The 13,974-nt window shown below is 47.4% G+C and overlaps 1 protein-coding gene across 3 annotated transcripts in view; it reads left to right on the plus strand.

Annotated features, from left to right (window-relative positions):
- Nucleotides 1-2,897: 2,897 nt before the first annotated feature.
- Nucleotides 2,898-13,974, plus strand: part of PHC2 (polyhomeotic homolog 2) — a 124,434-nt gene continuing 113,357 nt past the window's right edge. Inside the window, exon 1 of one of the 3 annotated variants that reach the window (XM_055140339.1) lies at nt 2,898-3,194. The gene's annotated coding sequence lies outside the window, so the exon portion shown is untranslated. Of the gene's footprint in view, nt 3,195-6,889; nt 7,004-7,612; nt 7,768-13,974 lie in introns of those variants that run through there. The other 2 variants (XM_004614272.2, XM_055140338.1) reach the window with 2 other exon arrangements.

A 13,974-nucleotide genomic window follows, 5' to 3' on the forward strand; every position in this document is an offset into this window, starting at 1 on the left:
CTCCCCAGCCCCATCTCTGCACCCATGCAAAGCAGGAGCAGAGATTATGGAGTGGAGTCCAGGCTCTCTGGGCTAACCCCCCATTCTTGGATCAGGGATACTGGACTGAAGGCACACAGTAGGTACCTTCCAACCACGTGGTCTGTCCAATGTCACCCAGCTAGAAAGTGGTGTAATGAGTCTAAATGATTTCTGTGATCTTTCCATTCTTCTCTGTTTCAGTGTTAGGAAATTAAGGTCATTGATGAAGGTTGTGGTGCCTAGAGAACACCAGGGGCAAACACAGAGTCTCAGACCCCCGTGAGGGTTCAGAGAGCTGAAGGCAGTGGATATACAACAGTGCTTCCTTCCCAAAGGCTGCTAGATTTTAAACCGGAAGGACTGTGTGTATCCAGAAAGAATCAATGGATGAGTAGGTGAGTGAATGAATGAAGGATTGTGCTTTTAAACCTTTGTAGAGAGTGTTAATAAAAATGATAATGTTATTGATCGTCAAGAATTCAAAGACTTTGCATATGTTAAGTCATTAACTTTACATCAAATCAATGAATCCTGGTATTCCCTTTCAGAAGTAAGAGACCATGTGCATAAAAGTTAAATAAGTCACTTGCATTTACTGGGTTAGAGGAAGAGACATTGCAAAGCTAAGCAGTCTGGTTCAGACCTCAGTAAGCAACTCAGCCCAGACTTAAACTTAGTCCCTTCAAGGGGGACCTGGACTGAGTTGAACCAGTTTCAGGAGATTCTGTAGCACTGGTGCACCTAAAACTGAATTTTTAGCAATAATTCAGGAGCCATGTGGCTAGAACAAATAAGGCTATTTGCAGGATTTTAAAGTTTATCAGATTATGGAACCATAAGGCCTGCTAAATAATGTTGACTGATGGTACCCTTCTTGAGAAGCGGGAACTCAAACTCAGATCAATTTCAAAGTACTCACTGGGGACGGGTGAGCAGAAGGCCACTTAGGGGATCTGCTTATGAGACCATTTCCAAGGGACTCCACTGCCGGCCACTGTCCTCCAGAGAGCCCGACTGGCTGTGTACCTGCCTGGCTTCTGGACTTTGATCTCCCATCTGACCTCCTTCTCACCCCTGCTCTGATCTGAGGACTCCTGCTGGGCTGACCTCATCTCTGACCTCACCAAACCCAGTTTTCAGCCTGACTGCTCCAGGCTGATATCTCACGTGATGACAGCTTAAAGCAGAACAATATTCAATTTGGCCAGCCCTCACCAGAGCCGACATCTTCTCTTCTAATGATGCAGTGACAAATGGAACATTGAGGCCAAGGAACTGTCCTTTCAGAGTAGAAAGGTTAAGATTCAGGTATTTGAAACAAATGCTACATCTCACCGCACATGGGATATAGAAGCGGGGAGAAATCAATGGCTCTTGGTACTAACTGGAATGGCGTCTACCTATTCTGGGATCCCTTATTCTTTAATATTCTTCAATTCATCAAGTGGTTATGGGGGGCTGAGTCCATGACCATGTCTGTGTTAGCAACTGGGAGAAGAAAAATGGACATCATATTGTTCCTGACCCCAAGAGGTTCGTTTATGCCTCCTCAACCAGAGGTGATGTTTCAAAGAATGGTCAATAATTGGGCCAAAAAGAAGAAAGGCTGAACAATTGCACTTTTAGAAAGTGGAGTCTTTGTTCATGGTGCCACATTCCATTAAATATCTGACTGGCTGATAGAAAATTCAGGAAATTAGTAACAAGTCTTAGAACACAGATGCCTTCAAAAAGTCTAGATAAGTTTGTGTGCCTGAGTAGTAGTCGTTCTGGTAGGAAAGACTGGAACTTGGGATTCCCTTTTCTGTTCCTGGCTGAATTCTAACTCAGTGCATGATCTTAGATGATTCACATCCCCTCTCTGAGCCACGATTTTCTCAATCTCTGGATGCCCAGCTCCTCCCAGCGTATTGGGGAAAAATTTGTAGAATGAATAAATATTTGAAGTCCCTTCCAACTCTGATATGAATCCATAACCTGAAGACATCTTTGGGAAAGAATGTGATTGGATAAGAAGATCAAGTTGGTTCCATTCTTCAGGAATCTTGGAGTAGGTAGACTGCACTCCGCAAAGGAGAACTGCCTCTCAAGAACCACCTTCCTCTCTGTTCCATCTCCTCTGCACCCCCTTATGCCCTAAAGATAATGTTGTGGGTTTAGTTATGCCCACTTCACCTCCTGACAGATATATTCCAGTCCTGCCTCTGGTGCTGGGAAAGTGCCCTCACTGAAAATAGGGTCTCTGAGGTATAGTCCAGCTACAGTGAGGTCATACTGGCTGAGAGTGCTCCCTACAGCAATAGATCTCATGTTGTAAGAAGAAGGAAACTTGGATGTAGACAACCAGGAAGGAAGCCATGTGCGACGGAGGCAGAGACTGGAATGGTGCAGCCACATGGGTCTGGCTACCTCTGGAAGCTAGGAGAGAGACAGAAGTGATTGCCTGGCAAGCAGCCACAAAGGAACGATACCCGCAGACACCTTGACTTCAGGCTGCTGGTCCCCTGAGCCCTGAGAGACTAAAGTTGTGTGGTTTGAAGTCTGCGGAATTTTGTGACAGCAGGCTCATGAAGCTAAGATCCCTATTCAAGGCTGTTCTTTGGAAATCACTCCCACGGCAGCATGTTAACAGATCCCTAGAAAGCTCCATTAGCCCTGCAGTCTCTCCACATGAGCGCCGCAGATGAGTCACGCTGTGTCTATTGCAGATCTCAGAAACCCAGAAGCCTGACTCCCCCTTGGGGGAAGGAGGAAAGCCTTCCACTTGATTATTTAGTAGGAAGAGGATGCTGGGGGTGGGGAGAAGTTTCCAACTGCTTTTCTTCCCTATTGGGGGCCAGCCAAGGAAAAGGGGAGTTTTCGTCACCAGAAGAGGATGTCACAGTCCTCTACTTTCACTCATCCAGTGAAAAGACATGGAGCATGCACTCCATGTAGGAGTATAGGGCCAAGAGCTGGTGAGGAGGATATGTATTTGGACATAGAGGAATCTAAAGAACAGAGCACACGTCCCTGAGTTCAAGAAGCCATGCTGGGGTTAAAAACCTGCGACATAGTGGATTATTAGCCTGGATTTGGGAATCAAACAATCCTAGCTTGAATCCTGCATCTGCCACTGATCTTTATTGGAATCTTGGACGAAGCATTTAATCTCTCTGGACTTCCAGCAGATTGTAAGTACTAAATAAGTGATCGATCAGCGAGCCAGGGGAAATGCTCAATAAAGGTTCCTTTTATTTCCATTTTTGAAGATCCAAGATAATCTCCAGAAACAGGTCAGTGAAAGAGCAAGGTGAATGGGTTCAAACAGGACCTCAGTCTAGTTCAGACCCTAATCATGGTCTGAGTGAATGCTTAGAGCAGCTCATAGAGCATGTTGGTCCTTTCACAAGTAGCAGGGACTTGGGGATATTGGTTAAGTTGTCAGAGTGAGAAATGTGGCAGAATCAGGGTTCTGACTAGACTGCCTGGATCAGACTCTTCCTCTTGCCAGGCAACATTTATTTGCAAGTCAGAAGAGGTTGGGCGAGTGCCTAGAGCACTTGGCTCAAGGCTGTGGCTACCTCCATAGAAAATATGCTATTTGTATTGGACTTAAATGCATTTTCATTTAATTAGAAAATACTTTTCTATGTACACAATAGCATATTGTGCTAATGACTTCTTTCATGCTCACAGTAGCCTGTAATGGAATGCTCTACAGTATTGTTCTTATTGTACAAATGTGAACACAGAGAGATTAAGCAACTTTTCTAAGGTCACACAGAGCATGCAATGGAAACAGGATATGCACTTGCTTCTTTGACTTTAGAAACAATTTTTTGTGCACTGTTTTACACTGCAGTGCCTTTTGAGGTCAGGGGAGAGTGACTGGTGAAATAACTACATGGAGGAAATGGTGGAGGTTCATTGTGTGTGTGTGTGTGTACACACAATACCACCTTTTGGTGCTATTGAGACAATAAGGCTGGGAGTAATTTGACCCTGTAAGGTGAATGACAGGATGGGGGCTGTTTAGCTCTGCGATTCTCTTAGTCAACAGCTTCTTATCCCTGGCCCACTTCCTGAAAACTCCTTTGCGCCTCAGCTTTGGAAACCCTTTGAGCACAAAGAGCTCATTTCCTGTGGCCAGGAAGGACGGGACAAGTTCCTCTCTCTCATTAAGGCACTCATAAAAGTGCTTCAAGGAGCCTGACTTATGGCTCCGCTGTTTTTCAAGATCCCCTTCTGCAAGGAGCCACTTGGGTAATTTGGTGCCAGGAGATGTGCAAGAGAAAGCAACTCCTTTGAGTCCAGGAATTATTTATGATCCTACAAAGAGAGAATGTCATTTGGAGAGATAACAAGGCTTCACCAGCACAACAGGCTATTTAATATGCCACGAGGGATGAGAGGCAGCTTCACAATTCCAAAACCAGCCAGGAAGCCTTGAGAAATTCTGCACATGTAGATTGTCTACTTAGTCCTGTGAAAGCTCCTGAGTGAATAATATAACAATTATGATGGATTTGCCTCTGAGCCAGGGCTTGGGCTTTTTATATATTAACCCGCTTGATTCTCCCAACATACCTAGCCCCTCTTACAAATGAGACCATTGAGGCTCAGAGAGGTTAAGTAACTAGAGCAAGCTCACACAGTGAGTAGCCAAGTCAGATTTGCAATCCAAATAGGTCAGCCAACACATGTGTGCTCTAAAACAGCCAACAGTCCCAGTTAGGAGGAAATTGCATTTAAGTTAATTCACTAAAATGAAATGTACATATATTCAAAATGAACAGTGATTATCCCTTAAAATACACATAAAATTTAGTGTATTTGATTGAATCATAGTCCTATCTCTAAAATTAGAGTCACTGAATTAAAGGAAGGAGCAGAAGGAAAGTCTATGCAGATACTTATGTTTCAAATACTGTGCATTTAGCTGAGAGTTCAAATCCCTAGCACTAAAAATGGAAAGAGAATTCTAAAGTGTTTCTCCCCACTGCAGAGGTGATGCAACTCTATTACAAAATTTAGCCTTTTTGACATTATGACATATTACTGGAATTTTGCTTTAGGATTAAGAGAGAATACAGTAAATTTTATGAGGAGGTGAATGTTCTTGTAATAAAGAGGTATTGATGTCCACGCTCAAGTTAAATGTATATTGTTTGATGAGACTCATTTTGGACTCAGACAAACTGAGATTTGGAGTTTACATCTACTACTTACTAGCTGTGACACTTAGGCAATTTGTTTAACTTCTAAAAATCTCCCTTTATTTTTTTTCCAAAAAATATTTTTCATCACAGGTATGGGGGGAGTATTGTTTTTTTTATGTAGTGCTCAGGGGGTGCCCCAGCAATGCTTAGGGAACTCTGCGCTGTGAGGGATTGCACCTTGGCCTCCTGTTTACAAAGCACCACTCTGCCCTTTGAGTTCTGTCCCCAGCCGTGCAAAATTTGTTTTTAATCTGATCTGTAAACACGTTGCCCTCCTTTTCTTTTCTTCCCTCTGTTCATGCTGCTGTTGTGGCTTGGCTGTGGTGCCCACACATTTGGCTCTGCTCACTTTACATCGTATACTGTGTGTGTCGATGTGTGTCGCACACACATGCTTACAACAGCACATGCGTGGCTTTTAGGAGTGGTGCTTGGCAGGACCTGGAACCTCAGTTGCCATGCTCACAAGCCTGGCTGCGAGGGTAGCTGGAAGCCACTTGAACCACGAAGGGGAACAAAGATCAGAGCTGTCAATCTAGAGTTTCATACGTGCCAGCAATACCTGGGATCCAACTCAAGTCCTGCACACGGAAGGCAGGTGTGGCTGAAGCCACTGAGCCATATCCTGCCCCCTCTCAATTTCCTCATCTGCAACACAGTCAGCACATGCTGAGAAGACTGAATGTTGATTTTTGGTTGGGGGGGGGGGAACGCAAGGCTCGAGGCGGGGGAGATGGTTGGGGAGGGAGTGCACACCAGGAGGCAGTGCCCAGAGGTTATTCCTGATTCTGCACCCAGGAATTACTCCTGGAGCTGCCCCAGGGGCCACATGGGATGCTGGGAATCGAACCAGGTTGTCTGCGTGCAATGTAAGCTCCCTGCCTGCTGTACTATCACGCCGGTCCTAAAGAGACTGAATTTTAAAGTTAATAAAACAACGAGCCAGACTACAAATGACAGTAATCAAGCAGCACTTTAAAAAAAATAAGGCTTGATCTGTGACACTTCTCTGCGTCTCGTTTCTCACCAACTGCAATATGAACTGATCTGTTTGCCTAGTAACCTCTAAGGTCATTGTAAAGAAATCATGAATGGAGTTTGTGTGGATTTTCCCCCCAGCGGCTAGGTGGACCTGTAACCGGAGGCGCTGGGAGACCCCTGCTGGAGAGAGTAACTCAGGAGAGTCCTGGGCCTGAACTCTGAAACGGGTTCGGGTTTCCGGCTTTTGCCATTTAGTAGGGCTGTGTGTGGGGTGAGGGGCTTAGCCTCTGTGACCCCCGCCTTCCCTTCTACCAATGATAGTTCCTACTACTGATGTCCCAGAGTGACCCTGAGCTTCCTGTTCTGCAGAAACACTTCTGACACGTGGTCAGCGCTCAGTGAAGGTCTGCATTCGCATCTTCCCAGGCTACACCAAATCCCGCGGGCTGGGAAAAGTGCGGGGTGTCTCTAGGGACAAGAGATGCTCCCGGGGGTCCACTGGGCTCTAATGCTCTTCCCCGCTCCCCGACCCCCACACCACCGTTGCCATGGTCACCGGTTCAGGCCCGGAGCAGCACCTAGGCGTGCTCCGTCCGGGCCCCGCCTCCCCGAGTGACCATTGGCTGCGGCGTCCACGTGACCCCGCTGGTATGCTAATATATGGTAATCGCCCCCGCCCCTCCTCCCGGCCGTGTCCGAGCAGCCAGCAGGGTGCGCGGCGCCGAGCCGAAGGGGCGGGCTGAGGGGCGGCCCCCGGGAGAGAGCGGCCAGGTGGAGGAGGAGCGCGGAGGCGAGCGCAGGTAAGGGGCGGGCGCGTGCGCGCTGGGGCCGGCGGGCGGCGGGCGGCCGCGCTGCAGGCTTAACCCTTTGGGCGCCCAGCTGTCACGGCGGGGCTCGGGCCGCTCGCGGCGGGGCACTGCGGCGGGCACCGGGCGGGCAGACGGCGGCCGGCCGCGCCCGACTGGGCACTGGACCTCCCGGGCCGGACCGATCAGCTGCGGCTACCCGGGGCCCGCACCCGGTGCGCGGCCAGGGCTGCGGGGGCAGCTGCGGGGCCGGGACTTTGCGGGAGGCTGCACCGAGCGGGCTGAAGTGTCCACTGTTCGGGCAGTTTCCCGGGGTCCCGAGCCCCGCCCGCCTCGACGAGGCCCACGCCCCAGCAGCGCGTGGCCTGGCGCGGCCTGCGATCCCCCCGCGCCCCCCCGCCCCCCCACCCAACCCCGCGCGTCCCGCGGAGAGCCCCGAGCCCGGGGGTCCGGCCCGAGCTCGGCGCCCATCCGTAGCCGAGGCCTGACAGCCCCTCGGTTCTCCTGCGGGACGAAGGCAAGATGGGTGCTTAGGGACAGCAGCAGAGGGAACTGGGGGCTGCCAGTGCGGGGAGAGGACAATCCCCTGAAGGCAAAGCAGGCCTTAAGAGGGACCAGGTTTGAGAAGGAGGGGTGCCGCGAAAGGCACTGCACCCTGGTTTGCAGGACTGGGATATTGACCCGACACTTAACGGGGAAAGGTCACTGCTGGACTCCTGGATCGGGTCTGCCCTGTCCAGAGGAAACGGCTGTTTTGCGTGAGTTTCTATGCATTTCTTACAAGACACGGTTTAAATGCGTCTCCCTGTCTCACCCCCACTTCTTTCCAGATCTGCCACCGCCGAAGTGTCTTTTTTTAATTATCTCCCCGCACCCCCCACCAATACACTGAGACTGATGGCAGCTTTGGGCTCATGGTGTAATTTAGCTTTCACCACAATGGAAATGGTAGGGTGGGCCATGTGCCACTAATATCAAGCCTGCCCTGGGAGTTTCTGCAAGTGAGGGGAGGAAATGTTTCTATCACCAGTGTGGATGGAACACTGACTCCTGTGCAAGGGAATAGAATTTCCTATATCACTCTAAAGAGGTTTCTTCTAAATCGAGGGGAAATGTGGTTCCACGTGAAGAGTGCGGGGAACCCATTTAATTTCTGTGAGTGAAGTGCAAATGGCACTTCTAGGTTGCTCCTAATGTATTTTATCACCCAACAACAAACACTGGCAAAGTGCTAGGCGTCGTGGGGATGCAAAGATGAATAAGACAATTAGTCCTTGTTCTCAAGCAGGAAAGGCAGAAATAAAATTACCAGTAAAAGTGATAACAAGCATAGTAGATGGATTTATCAAGAACTGTGTGTACACAGAGGAGAGGAGAGTGAACAGTTAGCTGTCTCAGAAGGTCAGGGGAGGATTTGCAGAGAAGATCCCATTCAAAATAAGGTATTTCTAAATTTATTTATTTATCTATTTTGGTTTGGGGGCTATACCCAGTGATGCTCAGGAGTTACTCCTGGCTTATGGCCTGCTGGGGGTTGAATCTTGGTTGGGGCATACAAGACAAGTACCTAACCGGCTGTACTATCTCTCTCTCTCTCTTTTTTTTTTTTTCTTTTTGGGTCACACCCAGAGATGCTCAGGGGTTACTCCAGGCTTTGCACTCAGGAATTGCTCCTAGCAGTGCTTGGGGGACCATATGGGATGCCGGGGATGGAACCCGGGTCGGCCGCGTGCAAGGCAAACGCCCTAGCCGCTGCGCTATCGCTCCGGCCCCCTGGCTGTACTATCTCTCCAGCCTCTAAAATAAGGTCTTTGAGGGATGCATTAAGGATTTTTGTCTTGCATTAGACAGAGAAGGATTGGAAGAGCAGCCAAAGCAAAGAGGTGATACAAATGTTTGAAAGAATGGAACTTCTGTAGGCCAGTCTTCTCAGCCTTTTTTCTGACCATGGCCACTTTCTAACCTCGTTCCTTTGGCTGGCCTGTCCTACTGGTTGGTCCCCAAGTCTTTTGTGCTACACCCCCACCCCTGTCTCCTCCCTCCTCCCCGAAGCCCCCACTTAAAAAAATACTCCTCTGAGCATGGAAATATATTGCAGCCATGCCTTTTTTCCTTCCTCAAGGGCATAACTTTTCAAAACTAACCAAAGACTTCTGTGTCCCACCCATTTTCCTCTGGTACTTCCCTTCTTGTGGCTCTTCTCCCTTACTTTCGCCCACGCCCATCTGTGTTTCTGAGCCTCCCTCCTGATCTTTGTCACTCACGTCATTTTTGTCATCTTTGTTTGTTTGTTTGGGAGGGGTCCATACCCTGTAGTACTCAAGACTTACTCCCGACTCTGTGCTCAGGAGTCATTCCTGGCAGGGTTCGGGGTACCATATGTGGTGCCAGGATTCAAACTGGGATTAGTTACGTGCTAGGCAAGTGCCTTAACCCCTGGCCTCTCTTTCCAGCCCGTTGTTACATCTTTATCACATGTGAAGAGAGGGAAGGGGGAGCTCACAGTAAATCCAAGTAAAAAGCTTTAAAAACGAAATGTAACTGTGACTCTAGAGGCATCGTCCCCTGGGAGGGCAACCCTCAGCTGTGGAATAATGGAGAATGTGGGTCAGACCCGAAGCAGCGCTCAGCATCACTTGTATGAGAGCAAATTTGCAAGCCCTGGGGAAGTAGGTGATAAGGCCAGAAGCTGGAAAGATCTGCACTGTGATGTGGGTCAGGACAAGCAGTGCAGGACCGAGACCATGAATCGTGTGGAGATGAAGGAGCCGAGCCTGGCAAGAGAGAGCAGGGTTGGTCTGACTGTGTCGGGCAGTTCCGGGAAAGGACAGTGGTGCCGCCTCCTCGGTCTTCCCTGTCCCCCTGTCCTCCCTCCTTCCACCAGGAGTCACTTTGAGCTTCTTTCATCAAACTTTTGGTTCCCTCTAGAGCAGACACAGTTTTATTCCTGCTGCTTTCGCATCCACCTCCAGAACTATAAATAGTTTGTTTTACCTCATGCACCGTGACTGGCCGGCCTATTTTTACTCCCTGGCCACTTGGAAGCAGGCAAGGACGAGCGAGCCCAGAGGTGTGTTCATCTCCAAGCAGACCTCAGCCTCCCAAACCCTCCTCAGATTCAAATCAGATTTTTTTTCCTTTAAAAAAACAAAAAGTTTTAGCTTGGCTGAAGCCAAAATTTATTTTCAGAGTGGGTTGCAGCGAGTGAGGTTTTGGCCCGAATCTAGAACAGATGCAGGCCTGTGAAGACAGGCGCTGGAGAGAGAAGTCTGCATGGAGGCTAGAGACTCACCAGGGCCTGAGGCAAGGCCCAGCACGCTTACTGAGCACCTGCTTGCATGTACACACTGGTACCCGCGAACAGGAAGAGGCAAGAAAATTCTCAACTAAAGATTCCTGTCCCAGTTCTATAATCAGTGACTTCTATGTGCCTAGGACTTCATTCCTTCAATAGTGCTGCCTACCTATGACCTATAGCTGTGAGATCTAAGCCCCGAGCAGAAACTCAATAAATTTTCCATGCTGCTCCTGTGCGGTTCCAGGTGTTGAAAAATGCGAGATCATCATGAATTCTGAAGACTTTTTCAGAGACACGGTGATTAATGTTGTATAGGGAGAAAGAAGGTAGAAAGGGGTTTTCAGACCAGAAAAATCATGTCCACAAAATTCAAGACTGGAACAGAAAAGAAGTCTTTAGGGATCCACTCATGAGACCCACCAGTCTGGCAAGACCAAAAGGTGTGAGCAGAGAAGTTACAGGATTGGAAGCATTGACTGAAGCCAGATTTTAACAGGCCCTCAATGCCAAGCTGGGAATTAAGATTTTATCCCATCTGATGGAAAGTATGAAGATGTTTGATCAGGGAGGTGTAGAGTCACAAAGGTAATATTTAAGATTTTCAGCAATGATGGGGGGAATAAACTTTATGAGGGATATAAAGAGAACTGCTCTTGCAAGGTGTTTGCATACCATTGACCTGGGGTTGATAAACAACAACAACAACAACAACAAATGCAGAATTTCTCAATTAGTTTGTTATTTAAGTAGTGTAGTTACAAGGGAATTAATATGATGACAATGGAAAAAAAAAGAAATGGGTTGAATAATTATTAAGGAAACATGAAATAACTCTATAGAAGTCAAGAAATAAAAAAGAATTAAGTATAGTTTTAGACATGGACAACAAGATGAACAGAAATTGGGCAGAAAGGAAATCCAGTTTTCCAAAGAAGAGACACTAAGTGCCTTAATTTAAATTTTGAAGTGGAATTTAAAGTGGACCTGTCCCATAAGTGGTTGGAAGTGGGGGATTAGTGTTCTAGAGAGAAGTCTTAGGAGCCTGGTACAGGGTGATAATTGAAGCCACCTGATTAGTTTAGTTCACGGTGCTAGCAGCATTATAAATAGAGAGGATGGGTGACCAAGAATGAAAGCTTTGAAACTGCCCACAGTTAGGGGAAAGGAAGAGCAAACACATTTAGTAAGGAAGAAAATAAGGAATGTCAGAAGCTCTAGAGCCATCTACTTTATTCATCCAACAAATTCAGTCTCTTCTGGACCATTTGTGTACCTGACGGATGCAGGACAAGTGGGACTTGCAATCAGTCAGGAGGGTTACTGTCACAGAAGCAAAGTGGGGGCTCCAAGGGAGAAGAATGGATCAACAGTATGAGAATATAGCCATAAACCGGTCACTGTTCTGGGTAAGCAGGTAGTCATTAGTAGCACTGTAGCACACCAGTAACCTCTCCATTGTGAGACTTGTGTTACTGTTTTTGGCATTTTCAGAGTGGGTTGAAATCCAATACGCCAGGGGTAGCTTGCCAGGCTCTGCCATGGGGGCGGGATACTCTTGGTAGCTTGCCAGACTCTCTGAGAGGGATGGAGGAATCGAACCCGGGTCGGCCACGTGCAAGGCAAACTCCCTACCCGCTGTGCTATCACTCCAGCCCAGTCATTAGTAACTTTCTAAAAATAATAGCAGGGGCTGGAGCGATAGCACAGCGGGGAGGGCGTTTGCCTTGCACGCTGCCGACCCGGGTTCAAATCCCAGCATCCCATATGGTCCCCTGAACACCGCCAGGAGTAATTCCTGAGTGCAGAGCCAGGAGTAACCCCTGTGCATCGCCGGGTGTGACCCAAAAAGCCAAAAAAAATAATAATAATAGCATTAATTCAATGGGGAATGGTCGCTGGAATGTTCCCCATTGCACTTCCTTAAAGATGGCTGTGCAGGAGATTGTGACATGTTAAGAAATGGAAACAACGTATGGCTTAGTCTTTGTATGACTGATAAGGAAGAGAGGAAGAGACCATGAGACCACACAGCAACCTGGTCAAAGGAAGTAGAAAATTCAAGCAAAACGTTCGATCTCTCCAGTCAGCTTCATTATTCAGCTTGTCCCGAAATGGTCTCATTCTTTTCTATTTTGAATAGCAGTTCAGCAATTCAGTGCTTAGATTTTTCACATTGATAACTACCTGTGCATTTCACTGAACAATGAGACTATTTATAAATTGCTTACCAGGTGCCAAGCATTTTTTTGTGTACATTGTATTCTTTATTCCCTTTAATCTTGCAGTCCTCCATTGTAACCGCCTAACCATTTTCAAGTATCTAAGGGCTGAGTAATTTGTGGGAGATCAGAACATGAATGAGTAGCAAGAAGCTGCTGCTTGCGCCCAGACCTGCAGCCCCCAAGGTCTGGGTTTAGAAGGGCCCTTGCTTGCTTTCCATGCTCATTGCAGTCTTAAAATACTTCGTGATTTCTTTACAAAAAAAAAAAAAAAAAAGGCACTTTCATTTCTTACTGGGCCTTACAAATTCCAGAACCAGTTCTGCCTGATAGCGAAACGGCATCCTGGTGCTGGGGAAGCTCTCTGGCCTACATCTTTGTGTTGGTTTTATCGCCTTTTTTCTGTCCTGGGGAACTGTCACATTTTCCTGTGTTCTCCATTCCATCATGGACTCCTGAATACAAGGCCCAAAGGAGGATAATTCTGAAAGGGAATACCCAGGTTCCCAGCAGTCGAAAGAGAATAGGGATGGGGCTGGAGTGATAGCACAGCACGTAGGGCGTTTGCCTTGCATGCGGCCGATCTGGGTTCGATTCCCAGCATCCCATATGGTCCCCTGAGCACTGCCAGGAGTAATTCCTGAGTGCAGAGCCAGGAGTAACCCCTGTGCATCACCAGGTGTGACCCAAAAAGCAAAAAAAAAAAAAAAAAAGAAAGAGAATAGGGATGGAAGAGGAAAGGAATTGTTTATTCAGACTATTTTCTGTACATCTGTTCCTCTTATCTTGAGAATATTACTGGATAGAGTTATAGATATGATGCTTTTGTTACTCCCAATCGAAATAAGAAATGAGTTCTTTTTATCACCCCCACCTCCCTGGCAGGAAGCAATGGAGACCATTTTCAAACTAAAGGAGAAATTTGGATTGGATAAGTATAATGCAATTTATATGCCGTAATCTGTACCTGTTAGCCAGCTGATGACATCCCTCCAAGCTCCTGTCAGGGTCTCCCCACAGCAATGTTCTCCTGCTTATCACGTTTCTTTTGAATGCTCATGTTTTGCTCTTTCCTTTGTTGCATGTTCTTTTTTTTTTTTCACATCAGGCATACAAACAATGAGACGTAGGAAAGCTTCCCTTTTAAGTATTGTCCCTGACAGTTTTTACTTCATAATAACAACTTGGGATGATAAGCAAATTAAGTTTGCAGGTTTATCACGGTTATTGCTCCATCAAAAATCACTTTTCCTGGGGCCAGGGCGATAGTGGGTGGGGCACCTGCATCTGCCTTGCCCACTACCGATACAGCTTTGATCCGGCATCAATCCCTGGCACCCCGTTGGGTCTCTGGAGCTGGCCAGGAGTGATCCGTGGGTACATAGAAAGGAGTAAGCCTTGTTGCTGGGGGGTGGGTGGGTCCAAACAAAAACAAAGTAAAAATTTTT

This window comes from Sorex araneus, chromosome 5, assembly GCF_027595985.1.
Source record: "Sorex araneus isolate mSorAra2 chromosome 5, mSorAra2.pri, whole genome shotgun sequence".
NCBI lineage: Eukaryota > Metazoa > Chordata > Mammalia > Eulipotyphla > Soricidae > Sorex > Sorex araneus.